General features: G+C 37.7%; 1 long non-coding RNA gene across 1 annotated transcript; it reads left to right on the top strand.

Moving 5' to 3' along the window:
- The first annotated feature begins 13,150 nt into the window (after window positions 1-13,150).
- On the top strand, window positions 13,151-17,032 carry LOC126820640 (uncharacterized). The gene is made up of 2 exons (XR_007680044.2): window positions 13,151-13,200; window positions 13,866-17,032. It is a non-coding gene; the product is annotated as an uncharacterized LOC126820640 (long non-coding RNA).
- Window positions 17,033-17,549: the final 517 nt, after the last annotated feature.

Genomic DNA, 17,549 nt, shown 5'->3' with positions numbered 1-17,549 from the left:
TTTACACCTTGGTCGGTATTATAGGGCCCATGTTAACACCTGAATAGGAGGGAATGGGCATTGTAGTATAGATGTTACATTTGATTTTTTTTGACTTTTTTTCATGCATTTGACGGATTAGAATCTTCGTATTCGAATATATATAGGCACATAGGCACATAGACTAATCCTATTTGTAAGCTTGCTTTCACATCGCAGTGTGGAAAATTGACCAGTTTTTAAAAATACATGAGTAAATAGGAGAAAATATAGCAGGCGGAACAACTGACATCTAGGGCCATTTGCGTTTGGGTGCTGGTTCAGGCTGTAGTCGCGACTATAGTCTACATCCGAAGGTCACCCAGGGTGGCCGTGACTATTGTCAATGATGTAAGCGTCTGACAATAAACACGTGGTCAGCAATCTTTGTATAATTTACAATACATTACATGGTGTCAGAAAATCAAACCTGAAAAATAACCGATGTTTCCATCAGACAATTCAGATAAATACCATGTTTACCTGGGACAACCCATTTTACTCCCGTTTGTAATGTGCAACCAGGTCACAAAGCGATGTGATATTATTTTATTTTCTTGTTTTATTTACATTATTGTTTTCATTTCATGTATGAAAGACCAAAGGTCAATAGTGCAAAATGTCATCACAATTTTGAGAATAAACGAGATGAATTCAGGTTATCTTAAGAAATTACTCTAATAATTACAAAAAAATTGACTGTTAGAGGGAATATAAATATGATTGTAATTTACAAAAAACGATTTGATATGGCTGAATGGTTAGCATGTGCGCGCTGTATCATAAAGTCTGTCATCGAGTCAACTGTCGTGGTTTCGCTTTCTTGTACATGACAAGGAGTAGGGTCGCCTGTCCAACCTCGCGGGTTTTCTCCGGGTCCTCCGGTTTCCTCCCACTGCTAAAGACCCCTCCGCGCAAGCGAATTATTGAAATAAAATATAACCATATATAAGTCCCGTATTGACCTAGTTTGTGTCGAGTGGACGTTAAACCCCATCTCTCTCTCTCTCTTACAACATAATGTATCTTTAATGGGTAAATCCGGTTTCCCCCCACTGCTAAACACCTCTACGCGCACGCGAATTATTGAAATAAAATTGGACCATGTGTAAGTCCCGAAATGACCTAGTTTGTGTCGAGTGGACGTTAAACCCCATTTCACTCTCTCTTCATGGGTAAAATTTCAGCTTTTTTTGCCAAGTAATCCATATTTGTATCATATAAAGTGGTACTAGCTGATGGTGGTCGGAATAACTAAAATTAAACCATATGTTAGTCCCGAAATGACCTAGTTTGTGTCGAGTGGACGTTAAACCCCATCTCTCTCTCTCTCTATATATATATATATATAACTATATATATATATAGTATAAGGTTATATATATATATATATATATATATATATAACTATATATATATATAGTATAAGGTTATAGTTATAGCTACTCTTAGGTGTTAGATGTTCGAAATAAAGATTTTCAGGAAGAAAAAAACTAGGTTTTTGCGAGTACTTTCCACTTTATGAAGCTTCTTCAGGCAATACGTACTCGCAAAAACCTAGTTTTTTCTTCCTGAAACATCTTTATTTCGAATATATATATATATATATATATATAATGAATGAAATGTGGTTTTATGGCACGTCAGCTCCAACCGGGCTATATTGCGCCAAACATATGGTGAAAAATTCAAGACAAAATAAAGGAAATCACAGAAATATATTTATATCCATAAATAAAAACAAATATCACAGATAATATATAAAGTTAAAAATAAATATCAAATACTTTATGAATATAAACAATTAAAATGAAAGAAGATAGGATACATATATATATATACAGTTAAAACTTATAATAAAATTTTGTCTTTTTTAAAAAGTTTAGTATCTCACAATATAGCTCCGGTTGAGCAAATAATTGATGTAATGTCTGGCAACGGTAAAATTTAGATCTAATATTTCCAAGATACTTGCACTCGATCAAAATGTGCTTCACTGTCAAAGGAATATGACAGTGTTCACATTCTGGTTGAGGCTCTCGTTTCAAGATGAAAAAGTGAGTTAAAAAAGTATGACCAATGCGAGAGCGACACAAAACAACTTCATCCCTCCTGTTGGTTCTATAGGAACTTGGCCAGTCTCCTAAGAGAGGCTTGATATGATGAAGTTTATTTGTGCCTGCAAGATCCCAAGACCGTTGCCAGCGGTCATAAATAAAATGATTTATACATGCTTTAAAATCTTTATATGGTATTAAAAAAGGTGATTGGGGAAGATCTAAAGCAGCTTTGGCAGCAAAATCTGCTTGATCATTCCCCCTTATATCAACGTGACTGGGGAGCCAGCAAAAGACAATGTCCTTGCTGCTCAACTCGTAAGATAGTAGCAGACGATAAACATCTGCTACTAATGGGTGTTCAAGCTGTTTATTGTTAATTGCTTGAAGCGAGGACAGAGAATCAGTAAAGATGATGTGCTGTAGTAAATGTGATGATTGAATGAACTCCAAAGCCTGAAGAATGGCCTGGAGCTCAGCTGTAAATATTGAAGCAGCAGGTGGAAGACACACAGAAATGGTCTCAGTTGGCGTCACTGTAGCCGAAGCCACCCGATCACCATCTTTAGAGCCATCTGTGTAAATAGGAGCATAATCACCATATTTAGACCTTAGCTCTCTAAAAAGAGATTGGAACACCGTCGAGCTAGTATCTCTCTTCTTATGTTGAGTAAGATCGAAATCGATCTTTGGGAGAGATATAGCCCACGGCGGAGACCTAAAGAAAGGGGTATTCGCAATACTGTCAAGGCTGATACCAGCCTCCGACATGAGGGGTTGTATGCGAATACCGAATGATGGAATAACCTTAGTCTTTCGCAGATATAAATGCTCATGATAAGGTCTAAATATGGTATTATATGAAATATGATTTGGAAGTGATGCAATTTTCGTAGCATACTGCAGGGCAAGCTTATCACGTCTGTTGTGCAATGAGAGCTCGTGCGCCTCGACGTATAAACTTTCCACTGGAGATGTACGAAATGCTCCTAAACTGATTCTAAGTCCCTGGTTGTGTATGGTGTCGAGCTCTTTGAGATAAGACTCGCGGGCAGACCCATACACAATACACCCATAATCGAGTTTTGATCTTATTAATGCTCGATATAATCTGAGCAAGACCTTACGGTCTGCTCCCCAGTCAGTATTTGATAAGACTCTCAATATGTTGAGGGCTTTCAGACATTTCTTTTTTAGGTTTTTAATGTGGGGGATAAATGACAATTTCTTATCAAATATCAGCCCCAGAAATTTGGTTTCATCCACAACTGGAAGGCGGTTGCCATCCAAATAAAGTTCTGGATCTGGATGCAAACCTCGTTTCTGACAGAAATGCATGCAGACAGTCTTGGATTTCGAAAAACGAAATCCATTTTCGGTTGCCCATTGTTGAAGTGAATTCAAACAAAGCTGCAACTTACGTTCGACTATCCGCATGTCTGTAGAACCATAGCACATCTGAAAGTCATCAACATAAAGAGCGCCGTTTGTACCTGGTTTAAGGCACGCTGGGATAGTATTAATTTTTATCGCAAATAATGTTGGAGATAAAATACTTCCCTGGGGAACCCCCATTTCCTGAGAAAATGGGTCAGAGAATATTGGTCCCAGTCGTACCTTAAATGACCTATCTTCCAGGAAATTTTTAATGAAGACAGGTAAGCGACCTCGTAGGCCGAGGTTATGGAGGTCGCGCATGATACCGTGTTTCCACGTTGTATCATATGCTTTCTCCAGATCAAAAAATATTGCAACTAAATGTTGCTTCTGGATGAAAGCGTCCCTGACAAACGTTTCAAATCTAACGAGATGATCAAGAGTGCTCCTTTGGGACCGAAATCCACATTGGAGGTCTGTAATGAGGTTGTTGGACTCAAGGTACCAAACAAGCCTTCGATTGATCAATCTCTCCATGGTTTTGCAAATACAGCTTGTTAAAGCGATCGGACGATAATTGGTAGGATTCGTATGATCTTTACCGGGTTTAGGGATGGGAATTATTGTGGCTTCATGCCACGAAGGGGGGAATTTCCCATCAACCCAAATCCGGTTAAAAAGATCCAGTAAAATTAATAGAGTGGAAAAAGGTAGATGTTTTAGAATTTGGTAGTGTATTTCATCTGGACCAGTTGCAGTGTCCCGAGCTCGCTTTAGCGAATCCCGAAGCTCTGCAATGGAAAAAGTATCATTATAGCATTCATCATTACGGGACTTGAAATTAAGTCGCCTTTTCTCCTGCTGTTGTTTAATGCCTAGAAAGGCATTGGAGGAGAAATTGGATGATGAATTGTATGAAAATGTACTGGCCAGAGAATTAGCAATATCAGGAAATGTTGTTAAGGTGGTATTATCAACATTTAGATGGTTAACTGATAATGCACTACTTTTACCTTTAATCCTACGAATCCTATCCCATACCGATTTTGATGTTGTACGGGAATTGATCCTAGAGACGTAACCTTCCCATGAAGACTTCTTTGCTTGACGTATGGTTCTACGGGCCTTCGCCCGGACCATCTGGTATGCCGCAATATTCTCCATGGAAGGATGGTTCTTTAGTCGTCTTAGGATACGATCACGCTCTTTTAGAGCGGATTTGCAATCGTCATTATACCATGGTTTATTGAAACGTTTTGGTTCAGTCGTGGTTTTTGGAATCGCCTGCTCAGCTACATCTTGAAGAATTGAAGTGAATAAGGCCATGGGCTCAACTGCATATTCTAACTCCTTTATATCAAAAGAGAAGAGACACAAAGATTCAAACAGAGCCCAATCAGCCTTATGCAACTTCCACCTCTGGGGTCTTTCGACCGGAGAGGGGCCATTATTATCAATCAAGATAGGAAAGTGGTCACTACCACACAGATCTTCATTTACTTTCCATGTAAAATCCTGAAACAGGACCGGAGAGCAAATGGTGAGATCTAGGGAAGAAAAAGAAGCTGTGGCAGGATGTAGATAAGTAGGCGAGTCGTCATTTAATAAACACAAATTATTAAGGTTAATGAAGTCCGCTATTTGTTTACCTCTGTTGTTATCATTTGGACTACCCCAGAGCGAATGGTGACCATTGAAATCTCCCGTAATAATAAATGGGAGAGGAAGTTGTGCAACAAGGTCATCAAGATCTCTGGGATTAAGATGTAAACTTGGTGGAAGATATACAGAGCAGAGTGTTATAGGAATATGCAAAGTCACCCTTACTGCAACTGCCTGTAAAGGCGAGTTGAGTGTGACTTTACTTTGAGGGATATCTCCATTAAGAATAATAGAGACACCCCCATGTGCTCTACCATCACCAGCTGAATGATGATGGTAACCAACAAATTGTCTAAAAGACAAAGTGTCAGAATTCCGTAAAAAAGTTTCCTGTAAACAAATAGCTAAAGGATTGTGCTTTTGAATTAATAATTGGACTTCATTAAAATTTGGTTTTAAACCACGACAATTCCATTGAATAATGGAATTTACCATTGTCAGGGAATTTTATTTTTTGACGGCTTACCATGTGGGTCCGTATGGACATCCACGACGGCAATACCGTCCATCAGATCATCCCCATATCTATTATAGAGAGAGATTGGGTCTTTTGAACCCTTCTTCCCTCCCTCACGAAACTTTGCTAATTTATCTTTCTTTGAAGAATTACCCTTTAACTGCGATCCAGATCCAGTAGAACTGGAATCAAGGATAACAGCTTCAAGGGGAGGCGAGGGAGATGACCCCTTGCCATTCTGAGAGGAAGTGTTAGGAATGATCCCAACAACTTCGGATTGAGGCAAGGAGGATGAACCCTCGCCAGTCAAAGAAATAATAGTTTCGGTCGAGCTCTCATTTGTTTGAGAGGAGCTCGATACCCCTTTATTATGATCTGATGTTATTGTTCTAGGCATTTTCTCTTTTCTAGGCCAGGTTATATCTGTCTGAACAGAAATAGATTTTGTAGATGCTTTGACTGCACTTGAGAAAGTTTTCCCTTGTGGTGCAATGGGAAAAGGTGCAGTAAGTTCTACCTGTTTCTTGGCATCGAAGTATGATATCTTCCGCTCAGACATAATCTGTTGAATTTTCTTCTCTTTCTGCCATACTGGACACTCGCGGGAATAAGCAAAATGCTTACCCTTGCAATTTACGCAACAAAACTCAGCCTGACAGGTAGCGCTCTCGTGGCCATCATGGCCACAACGAGCGCAGGTGTCCTTACCTCTGCAGACAGTTTTGCTGTGTCCAAACTTTTGGCATTTATAGCAGCGAAGAGGATTAGCTATATAAGCATCAACAGGAATATTCAAATAACCTGCCTTGAGAGTCTTTGGAATGTCGGGACGATTAAAAGTGAGGATGTAGGTGCTGGTTGCAATCACCTTGTCTCCTCGGCGTACACTTATTCTTTTAACATGTTGGACGCCTTGAGATGAAAGGTATTCCACCATTTCATCCTCACTGCTGCCTTCAAGATCCCGACAACGAATAACTCCTCTACTTGAATTCAATGACCTATGTGGAGACACCTTGATAGGGATGTCTGCCAAAGATGTTGATTTAAGCAGCATGGTAGCATGCTGCTCCTTGGCACATTCTATCAATAATGTTCCATTCTTAAGTTTTTTGATAGCCTTGGGTTCACCGGCCAAGCCAGCGATACCCTTGGTTATCAAAAATGGGGAAACTTTAGAAAGGTCGGTAGAGGGACTCTCAATCAAGAGAAACCTCGGCCATGCCTTTGATATTTTTAATTTATTTGTAAATAAGTCAGAAACGTCCTCAGTATTAGGACGTTTCTGTTTTATTTTATTTTGTTTATTAATAGGTGGTGTGGGGGGGATTGGGGAATCCATGTATAATATGTTTTTGTTTCACCCCTCGTCGTCCCCCAGGTTACTGCCCTGCCTACTAAGGGGAGGACTAGCGCGGACATCCGGCGCATGGCCTCAGGGCTCGACGAGGGGTATACTCAAGCCAGAAAGTAAAAATACTTGTCTAACCTGATTGACCCAAGCCGCCGCTCTGTAGAATGTACTCAGGACACAAAGGTAAACTTGCTGAGTGAAAACAACAAAGCAATGAAATTGGAAAAATATACATTCTACAGAGCTAAAAACGACCAAAGCCGATTGATCAGAGTGGGCCACTCTGACCTCCCGTCTAGGTGAACCATGGGCCAAAGTAATGTGTTGCAGAGAAAGGGCTCGCAAGCCAAATCCCCACTCAATTACCAGGATTCCACTCTCCACCGACACGGGTCGCAACGCACGGCAAACACGTTGCCCCATTACATGGATCCTTTTAGTCGCCTTTTACGACACGCAGGACATACGAAGGGTATATTCTTATCACCCCCTACACCCCAGGGGGGTATATATATATATATATAATTCATTGACAGATAGATATAATATTCCAGGTCTGAATTTGATATTAAGTGGTGTAAATAATTAGGTATTTAATATAAATGTCCAAATTATCAATTATCACAGTATGTATATAATGATCTCTTGGAAACAAAAGAAAGCAACTTTATCGCTAAATATAACCCAATTTTGAATGCTAAGGGGTGATTATTTTAATTATGTTTGATATTTAATTAATGTTATTTCGTTTTAATTTTTATATTCCACATAGTCATTGTCCTCTGTTATGACGCAACGTTATTGTAACAGCATAGTAACGCATTAAAATGGCCTGACGATTCGTTTGATAACGATGAACGTACTAGCCAAAATTTAATTTTTAGCGTTTTTTCTCTAATACTTGAATTTTACTTATATATATAAATATACATCTATTTTTTACATTGATCATTGATAACTATTATGTAAACGTATGTACAATATACAAAATGGATATTAGTAAATTATTCAATTAGAATGTTTAGTTAATTAATAATTTAATACGTTTAAATTTACAATAAATACAAATGTACAAAGATATACTTAATAATTTAATATATCGAAGCTTCTTTTCATCCATTAAAGTATTCCTGTGACAAAAGGAATGGTAGACAAATTTTGATAGATTGATAATTGTTTCGGGATTTTTAAAGGACATAACATTCACATAGTTCGGGAGGTAATGTTAACAATATATTGGTTTAAATATATGAATTACAAAATTCGTTATAAGCAGTACAAGTAATTACAAAGTAACATTCGTCATTGATGGTATTAATATTGCATGACTTACAAAGTCGTTGTTCGTATGGAATGTGTTTCCATTTACCCTGCAGAATCATAAACATAATTTATTCTAAGTCTACATAGAGATTTTACATATTTTTGGTCGATTTTTAAATTAATTAGGTACATTTCCACCTCTAGAGTTAATTTATAAGTTGAAAAGTATTGCAATCTGCTATTATTTGAATATTACACTGTCATTCTTGTTGTCCAGCATCCTGTAGTCTTTGTTTGAACATATATAAAAAGACTTTGGAATTACCAACTGATTGAGACGGCCAAACATACCCAAATCCGTAGCGAAATAATAAATTTTTTATGTATGATGCCCAATTCTGTCCACCATTATGATCAATATTATTCAATATATTGAAATTGCCACACCATTCATGTACATCATCTGTATTAAGAGAAACTGGGCGTTATATACTATATACTCTGTTAAATGTATCAAATACTGGCTAAAATTATTGACTATCAAGACACCAGATTACGTAAACTGTTTTATAATATTGATCAAAATTTTCAGAAATCCGACATACATTTCGTTTTATGGATTATAGTGTGAAAAAGAAAACTCGGTATTGTCTTTCTGATCTTTTCTTTTCTAATATACGCATTAATCAATCTTTGATATAAAATTCTGTGTCAGTATTTAGCGTTGATTATCTGTTCTTTTCCTTATTTCTAAGCATAACATTCGTCAGGCTTGAGAAAAGTATTTGTTATAATACTTTCCGAATAATACGCCGAGAGGTTTCAATCATATAGGTGCGGGTGTGTGAACCTTCGTCGTCGTGTCTATTATACCACTATATGTAAATATGTAAGTATATGTAGATGTATATAAAAATACATTAATACATAGTCTCTGTCTGGCATATTATACTGTCACTTTGTAAAGTGCTCCTGATCTTCGCCGTGCTCCACTAACAGGTGTGGTATCACATTAACCAGCATGACCCCGTGAACGTTTTAGGCCATCAAATGTAGGTATACTTAAATGAAACAGGATGAGTACAATGTACTTCCTCATAATTTTTTTGATGTGTCTATGCTGTGTGGGGGGGTTGGATGGCTGAATGGTTAGCGTGCGCGCGCTGTATCATACAGTCTGTCATTGAGTCGACTGGCGTGGTATCGAATCCCCGGTTGTACGTGGCAAGGAGTAGGGTCGCCTGTCCAACCTCGTGGGTTTTCTCCGGGTTCTCCGGTTTCCTCCCACTGCTAAAGACCCCTACGCGCAAGCGTATTATGTAAATAAAATTAAACCATATGTTAGTCCCGAAATGACCTAGTTTGTGTCGATTGGACGTTAAACCCCATTTCTCTCTCTATGCTGTGTACATACATGTAACACCATTAATGAAATTCAATTCAGAAAAGGCGAAGCTGAAAACAACACAATAATGGACGAAATTCCTTTTCGTTTTAAATTTACATGGTTTCCAAGCTAGTGACAATTATGAAAATATTATATTTTTCTCCTGGAATGGGGTTAATATATCGGCCATCTTGAGACTCATAGATGTTAGTTTTATTTAAATTTATGGTTACGTGTGCAAAACTAGGTAGAATAATTTTGCCCGGGCAACGACGTTTCCGCAGGTCTCGAGCCGTGAATGTTTCTTTTACGCACACGCCAATGTATATGGACCTACTTACCGTGTCAGCCTCGCAAACACCAACCCTGACAATTGACGATCGTAGGCACAGATTACAATTATATCTTTTGTCAAATATGTGAAATTGAGAAAAAATTATCAATCTCACAAAATCTGTAGTAAATCTTTTAAGGTACCGATCAGTTTGTATCCATTTACTGGCCTTTATTTACAGGTGATGTCTTCAGAAAAGAAAAACATTTAATATTACAACCCAGAATGAATTGTACTTAGACCTTTGTTTAAGACACCTAAAAAACCTGATAACAACATTGTATATAATACAGACTGATAAATGTGTATCCTAAAATAGAACATTATATAAAAAGAAAAATTATTCCCTGGTCGGAATTATTCTTTCCGTATTTTTGGTACAGGACGAAGAGTCGGGATTATGATATGAAGTCAAAGGAACACAAATGTCTAGTGTATCTGCCCAGATCAATAACAGTGTCTGAAATGAAATGAAATGGGGTTTAACGACCTACTGTTCCGTTCCAACTGGGCTAATGAAGACGGACATACGTCATAGAGTACTATGAGGGACATTTTGCTCAGACGGCGGCGATACGACCTACTCTTATATCGAATTCCAACTGCCAAGGGATCTTTTACGTGCACGCCCATGTCTTCACGGGACCTCGGTTGTTCTTCCCATCCGAATGACTAGACAGCTGTCTTTGTCAGGCCCTCCGTCCTGTACCACTAACATGGGAAACCATGATGGAAAATCCCGATGAACTTTCCCGGCCACCAACGTGATCGAGCCCGCGACCTTCAGCGAACCAGCGTCGTACTCGCTTACTCATGGTGTCTACCAAAGATGACGGTATTACGTGAAGTCAGTAGTCGAGAAAATACGATATTTGACAATGATTTCACCCACAGTAACAATAATTCACGGGACCTTTCAATAGTTTGTAACACATACAGGTCACGTTTTCAGGTTAATGATAAATATCCGTTCGTTCGTTTCTGGGGTTTTACGTCCACTTCCACCTAAGGTGATATCGTAGACAAGATAAATATCCGTTCGTTCGTTTCTGGGGTTTTACGTCCACTTCCACCTAAGGTGATATATGGTTACCCATTCTGTCATAGGTTTTAATCAATTTAAAGCAGTGTGGCCTGTTTTCTAATTAAATGCTTATAATTCTTATTTTATTTTGAATAACCCTATTAGTTGGCATGGTGGGTTGAAGGTGTTGTCTCTATTATTTGAAACATATTATATTTTCGGTATTACTGCCTAGTTCTAAGTTAATAATAATTATTAAGTTGTGATTATTAATGTTGGTCTGATTAAGATGTTATATGGGGAAACCCTATTAAGGCTGACCTTTGATCTCTAGCACTGATTATCTGTGAATATCTAACTCAAGGGTCAGTCAATATTATTTGTATTATTTATTGTTATTGTAGGTGCTTTTAATTATTTTAATGGTTTCGTCTGATTATTAATTAAAGATACATTATGGGAGATTCGATAACGAGTTGACAGTTCTCACTATAATAGTTAAAACTAGATAATGTAAAGGCAATTTGCTGCAAATTTCAGTCAAATTGATCCACTATGAACCCAGAAATAAAGAGATCGAAAGTTCCGCATAGCCTCGGTCATCATTACTAAAGTCGGTACTTCAAAAATCATAGTCTCGATTATCCATTTAATCGTTAAATCGAGAAGGACAGTTATGCAGCAAATCGGATCATAATCCAACAAAATTATCTTAAGATAGCGCTGACATCGAGAGTTGATTATCTTCTGGATACGTTAATTAATGTCTAATAGTTTATATAACATTTCAGGCCTAAAGAAAGATCTGCAATAGACAGATTTAGCTCTTGCATAATGCATGTTTAAGTTGGTGAAAGCTACAATATGTATAAATAGGATGACTAGATGGATATTTATCATTAACTTGAAAACGTGACCTGTATGTGTTACGAAACGTCGTTATTAAATAACAGAGAAGTAGTTATATCCGTATATACCTTGTGTTGTGTTTTGTTATGAATAGTTAAACCGTGCTTCTAGGTGTCATTTCAAGAATTAATATAATATATTGACAAGTTAATTGCATATTTCTTGTGTTCCAACAGGTCCATCCTAGATAGTATATAAAAGTACCATTACTGATCACCCCCCCCCCTCCCAAACCCAAATAGAAGGGGAAAGTTTAAGATTAGGATAACCCTACAACAGTATACATAAATGAAGAATGGGGATATTTAAAACTACAGAGAATTAAAATGACAAACAAAAGTATATTAATGTGCATAATATCGTAAATAATGTTAATCCCGAGAGGCGTATTTATTGTAGGGAAGTTATAAATAAAAACAAAACCTATGTCAATAGAAAAGTATGATTAGGTCATCGGCTGTCTTAATATTTATATACTGTAAACTGAGCTTCAAGTGTCCTTTCATCTAATAGGGATGGATATCTAGTCTCTATCATCCAGAAAATTACTTTACGAATATTAGTCTGGATGCGTTGTCAACATTTGAGAAAATATTATGTCATTGGCTAGAGTATCTAGTATTTTAAATTATCATAAACAAAGTCTTCGGGAGGTAACTAGTCCTAAAACAAGATGTCGACGCAACTTGAAATTAATTTAAGAATGACATTTCAGAAAATCCATTTGATTGCATTGCCAGTTAAACATCCAACACTCTTGCCTTTTTATTGTAAAATTTCTCTTTTTATGGGCCATGTTTATGCTTTTTTTTATTTAATTTATCCTAATTCACGATTCATGTTAATTTATATTAATGCAAGAATTATGACATTTATTGCGGAAGGGGTGGAATCCTTACTTGATTTGAGCAAAGATACCGGATAATCAACCACATAAAAAAACAAACTCCCGGTTACGCATGAGCAATATTGACAACGGTCCCAGACCCTCCTCCGTACGTTGAAGACTAGGAGGTTCTGAGTGACCGAGACAAATAGCTACCATATCATTTGTCTTTGTACGCATATCCGCCACATAAGGAGACAAGAGACATATTATGTCTATTTTGAGTTGAAACCACGCGGAGGCCTCCCTTCCGATTCAACCACATATATTCTTGGTTCATTTTTGTTTTAGCACATTTACATATTTCTATTATTTCAGGTATGGGATTACGGTTGAAAGAGTGGAATGATGAACATGATATTATACAAGGACACGGTTGAAAGAGTGGAATGATGAACATGATATTATACAAGGACACGGTTGAAAGAGTGGAATGACTAAACTAGACAACAATTACTATGTAAAGGGCACGGTGTGTATTTATTATTATACATATATGCACAAGGCCCTTGCGTCTTATTATTTAGTGTAGCTGTTCTAAATGCCCCGTTTCATTTATCGTCAGGGAATAAACTTTAATTGAGTCCAGGTACATAGAACGATTACATCAATCATTTGCCTGTCTAGCAGTTACCATCGTAACACATTACAGTGGATTCTAAGACCTTGATTAACTTTTACATCGTGGCTCAGTATATCTTCTTCATATTGCCCTTCATCAGTCTGGTTTTACCAGGAAACATCTCATCGCGGAATTGGGCATTACAACGATGTCTAAACTGAGTAGCATCAAGGTGGTATGAGGTGGGGGTCAAGTAATCTCTCCAAACTGCACACTGGATATCAAACTACGCCTCATTCTGTCAGATCACAGAAAACCCTTTCCCTTAAGTCATACACTAAGCCGGCATAGTTTGTTTGGCGTCACTGCACTCAAGATATTTGCGTGGGATTTATGTCACATGCGATTCAAGTGGCTTGCAAGGCTGCTTAAATTACCCAAGCTATTTAAGTAATCTATCAACAGCAGCATTTATTAAATTGTGGTTAACCGTTCAGTGAATGTTTTGTTTTACGGATTCAGATTATTTCAATCTTGTCGGGAGGTGGAATATCCAAAATGTCTTAACATTCCAGATTGTCGGATCAGGTAAACAGCAGCGACCTTTCTTCCTGATTTGTCCGTTACCAACTCTTCATAGAACTTGAATACATGTGAGGTAATGTACATTTCACACACCTGTCGGAGTACATCCATCTGCACCGGCCACCCCTTCCACAAGAGCAATTAAGCGAATGACAGAATTACAAATATCCACACAGAGCCTCGTCTAAGGATTTGGTCGTGCGCGGCAATGTCGGGCGAATCCCGACCCGCGAGCACCGTAGGTGCAAGCCGCGCGAACACCGCAAGTGAGAGCCCGCGCGGGGGATCTGGGGGGCCCTGCCCCAGAAAATTTTGAAAATTGACTCCCTCAGACTCGATTTCTGAGCACTTAAAATAGTTTCGGAGATTTGATACACTATTAGTTTTGGCATCTTGTTGAACCATGGATTGATTAATACCCTGTAAAATCGAGATCAAAACACTGCTGCGTCTGACCCGCAGACAGAAATATACCCATAAAACAATCAGAAAAACGGTTTTGTAAACCTTAGCACCATGATATAGTATTGGCACATGGGAAAAACCTTGTCAGCGATTTTCAAAATGTATGTATGTTGCCGCCCAGTCTTCAACTTTTGGGCTCAGTTGGCGGCACAGATTGGCCAGTGCGCGGCGGCGGCGCCGCCTTGTCACCATGTTAAAGGAGGCTTTGTATCCACATTTTTTTAATGTCTACGATTCTATTTCCCTGGGTAGTATATTAATCCAAGAATTCTCATCTTAATTTAATTTTTCAGGTCTAGATTTCAAATCTTGATGACTCCAAGGACCGGCTTGAGTCGAAAGACGGTGGCATATAAATGTCATCCCTAATTTCTGTGACACCTTTTGAAATTAAGGGCATATCTTATTTTGTTTGGGTTTTAACTGAAGACCCCAATCGTGCGTTATAGTGGTGATTGAAAAAAAAACATTCTTCCGTATACTGTGAACTCTCGTGTGGAAGATAACATGTTTCGTTCTGTTATCTTGTGTTTATGTTTATAATAAGATAGGATGGGGAGGGGGAGAAAGGTTTGCACATGCGCGTTGCACCTAAGTCTATCTTTGAGTCAAGTGGTGTGGTTTTGATTCATCGGTTGTACGTAAAAAGGAGTAGGGTCGCCTGTTCAGCCTCGTGGGTTTTCTCCGGTTGAACTAAAATTGAACCATATATAGTCTTGCGAATCACAAATTTTTAATCTATTTGATCACGTTTTGTCATTTAAAACTGCTGCATCAACAGATCAAAACGGCCGACGAAAGTGTTCAAAATATAATATTACACCGAAATTACTAACGTATTCTCTTGTTCGATTTATATTGCATTTATATTATCTTTTTTACAGAATGCATTTATGGTAAAAAAAATCTTTCATCAAGAGTCATGTGCTTTTATCACTGACAAGGGGGAACCACGCCGGAAATTCTGGATGAACTTTCTCGGCCTGTTTCTGAGATCCTAATACTCATAGGTATGCCACACGGTTCAATGACCATGTGGGTCGTGATTTGATTTTGATTCAGTCACAATGCGAGTTGACTACATCGTTTGCTCGTACTGCTCAATAGTCACAAACACTGTACGACCTATTAGGTAGAACTTAATAGCCATTAAAAACCCACCCTTTTATTAAAGGATTGCACTATCCAGGTATAATACGAAAGTTTAAAACAACCTTGCCAAAGCCGTTTCGTGTGTTCTCCGTAATTGAACCATTAAGACGCAGGGCTCGGTTTTTGTGCTTACCTCTTAATATAGATACATCTCTGAATCACCTCACAGATGATCTGGTGATAATTTATAACAATTTGTATGTACAAATCAGAATTGTTATTAATTTCCTGAAAGTAAAATGTAAGAAGAATGCATTGTACTTTCGTATCAATTTTATTTGTCAATTAAATTCTTGCTTTCACTTTATATGATCACTGAAAACGTAAATTAATGCTAAACTGTCTTTTGTCAAGAATGTGAGTACTATTAGTATGCTGGTTGGAAATACGATGGTATAGGTTTTGTCGTAAATACCTAGCCAATTTGTTGTTGATATTCCAATGATATTAACATTTATAGATTAATTACGTCACACTTTCTGGTCCCGCGTGGTTCCCTATTTTCAGTGGTGTAGGACGGAGGGCCTGGCAAGGGACAACATATAGTCGTTCGGATGGGGCAAACAACCGAGTCCCCATGTACACAGATCCCTAAATAGTTTGAATTCGATATAAGAGTACACCGCAGGGAAAATTTCCCCTCATAGCACACTGTATGGCACATTGCCGAGTCGGAACAAAACAGTAGGACGTTAAACCTAATTTCATTTTTATGTCACCATAGAGGAAAATGCTGACTGGTTACTTGATGTTGGCTGATAAATCATGACATTACAATAAGCCGTTTAAATTCACTATTAAAAATTATAAAAGAAACATAAGGCTTAGTGTACCTAGCCTTCTATTCCTAAAGGTTTTAAATATCTAACCCCTCATACAAGATATGGGTGGTTTGACGCTTTCGTAATTCGTCACAGAATTTGTATAGCTCAAATAATACATAGATAATGTTTTTTAGTGTTTATTTTGTGTTTTTGAGCGTGACTTGATTATAGTTAGATAAAAGATTGTAGCAAGATTGTCGTTGCGACATTGTTTTCAATTTATAGGCAAGGAATAGAGAAATAAGATGACTTTATATTTCATTAATTAATGTATTTGGCAAATTAATAGTTTCACACATATTCACATATATATTATATATAGTGTGTACTTAAATCAACTTAGGGTATAAATGACATATTGTTATATAAAAAAGAATTATTTAGCCAAAACATGTGTCTATAAAATACCACGAGATATCGCGTGCATGGAAATTTGCCATTGCATCATTTGGCTTAATTTAACCAATCATATCGTTAATTGCACAGGTTCAGGGCCATGATGAAACTTGATTGTGCATGATATCCACAAGTCTTATAAAAGAAATCATAGTAAACTTTTAAGTCAGACTTCCATTACATTCCAGAGAGGTTCCATCTGAGTTCCTAGACAACCGAGAGGCTGGCTAGGGTGGAGAAATGGTTTTAGCTAGTATTGTAATCTGTGATTTTTCTTGTATACATGTATTCGGCTATGCTATATAAAATATAAAAACGAACTGTTGCATTGTTATAACTGAGGAAGACAAGCGTCTTACGAAACCAGTAAGAAGCAAACACACAGCGTGAAGGAGAAGCAAAGGCAGCTAGAGACAAATTCTAGACGATCACACGGCTACAGAAATATGTAGTAAGAAAAGATGCATGGGTAGTAAGAAAAGATGCATGGGTCGTATGTATTATCGCATGGTGCTACATGATGCAGCACATAGTGAAAAGATCGTATCGGTTTTTGGAAGTTCGACAGCAAGAGTAACTAATAATTACTTGTGCTGTGATCTTAAAGCGGGGGGGGGGGGGTATGTATTACAATAACTCTAGAATTACGGCATCCATTAAACTAACCCTCTCTTGACCCTTCAACTAAGCCGTTCGCAGTTTCAGCTCGTTACTTTAAAAGAACAATTCTGAACTTAGGCTTCTATGGCTTATACTTTAAGATAACCTTGTCGTTAATTCCATGAAATTGATTAAAATATCAATGCTTGTCATTCTTAAGCTAGACTGTCGATAAAG

This window comes from Patella vulgata, chromosome 5 (genome assembly GCF_932274485.2).
Source record: "Patella vulgata chromosome 5, xgPatVulg1.2, whole genome shotgun sequence".
In the NCBI taxonomy this organism is placed as follows: Eukaryota; Metazoa; Mollusca; class Gastropoda; family Patellidae; genus Patella; species Patella vulgata.
Note: the sequence above shows the minus strand (reverse complement) of the source record. Positions and strands in the feature narration are given on the sequence as shown.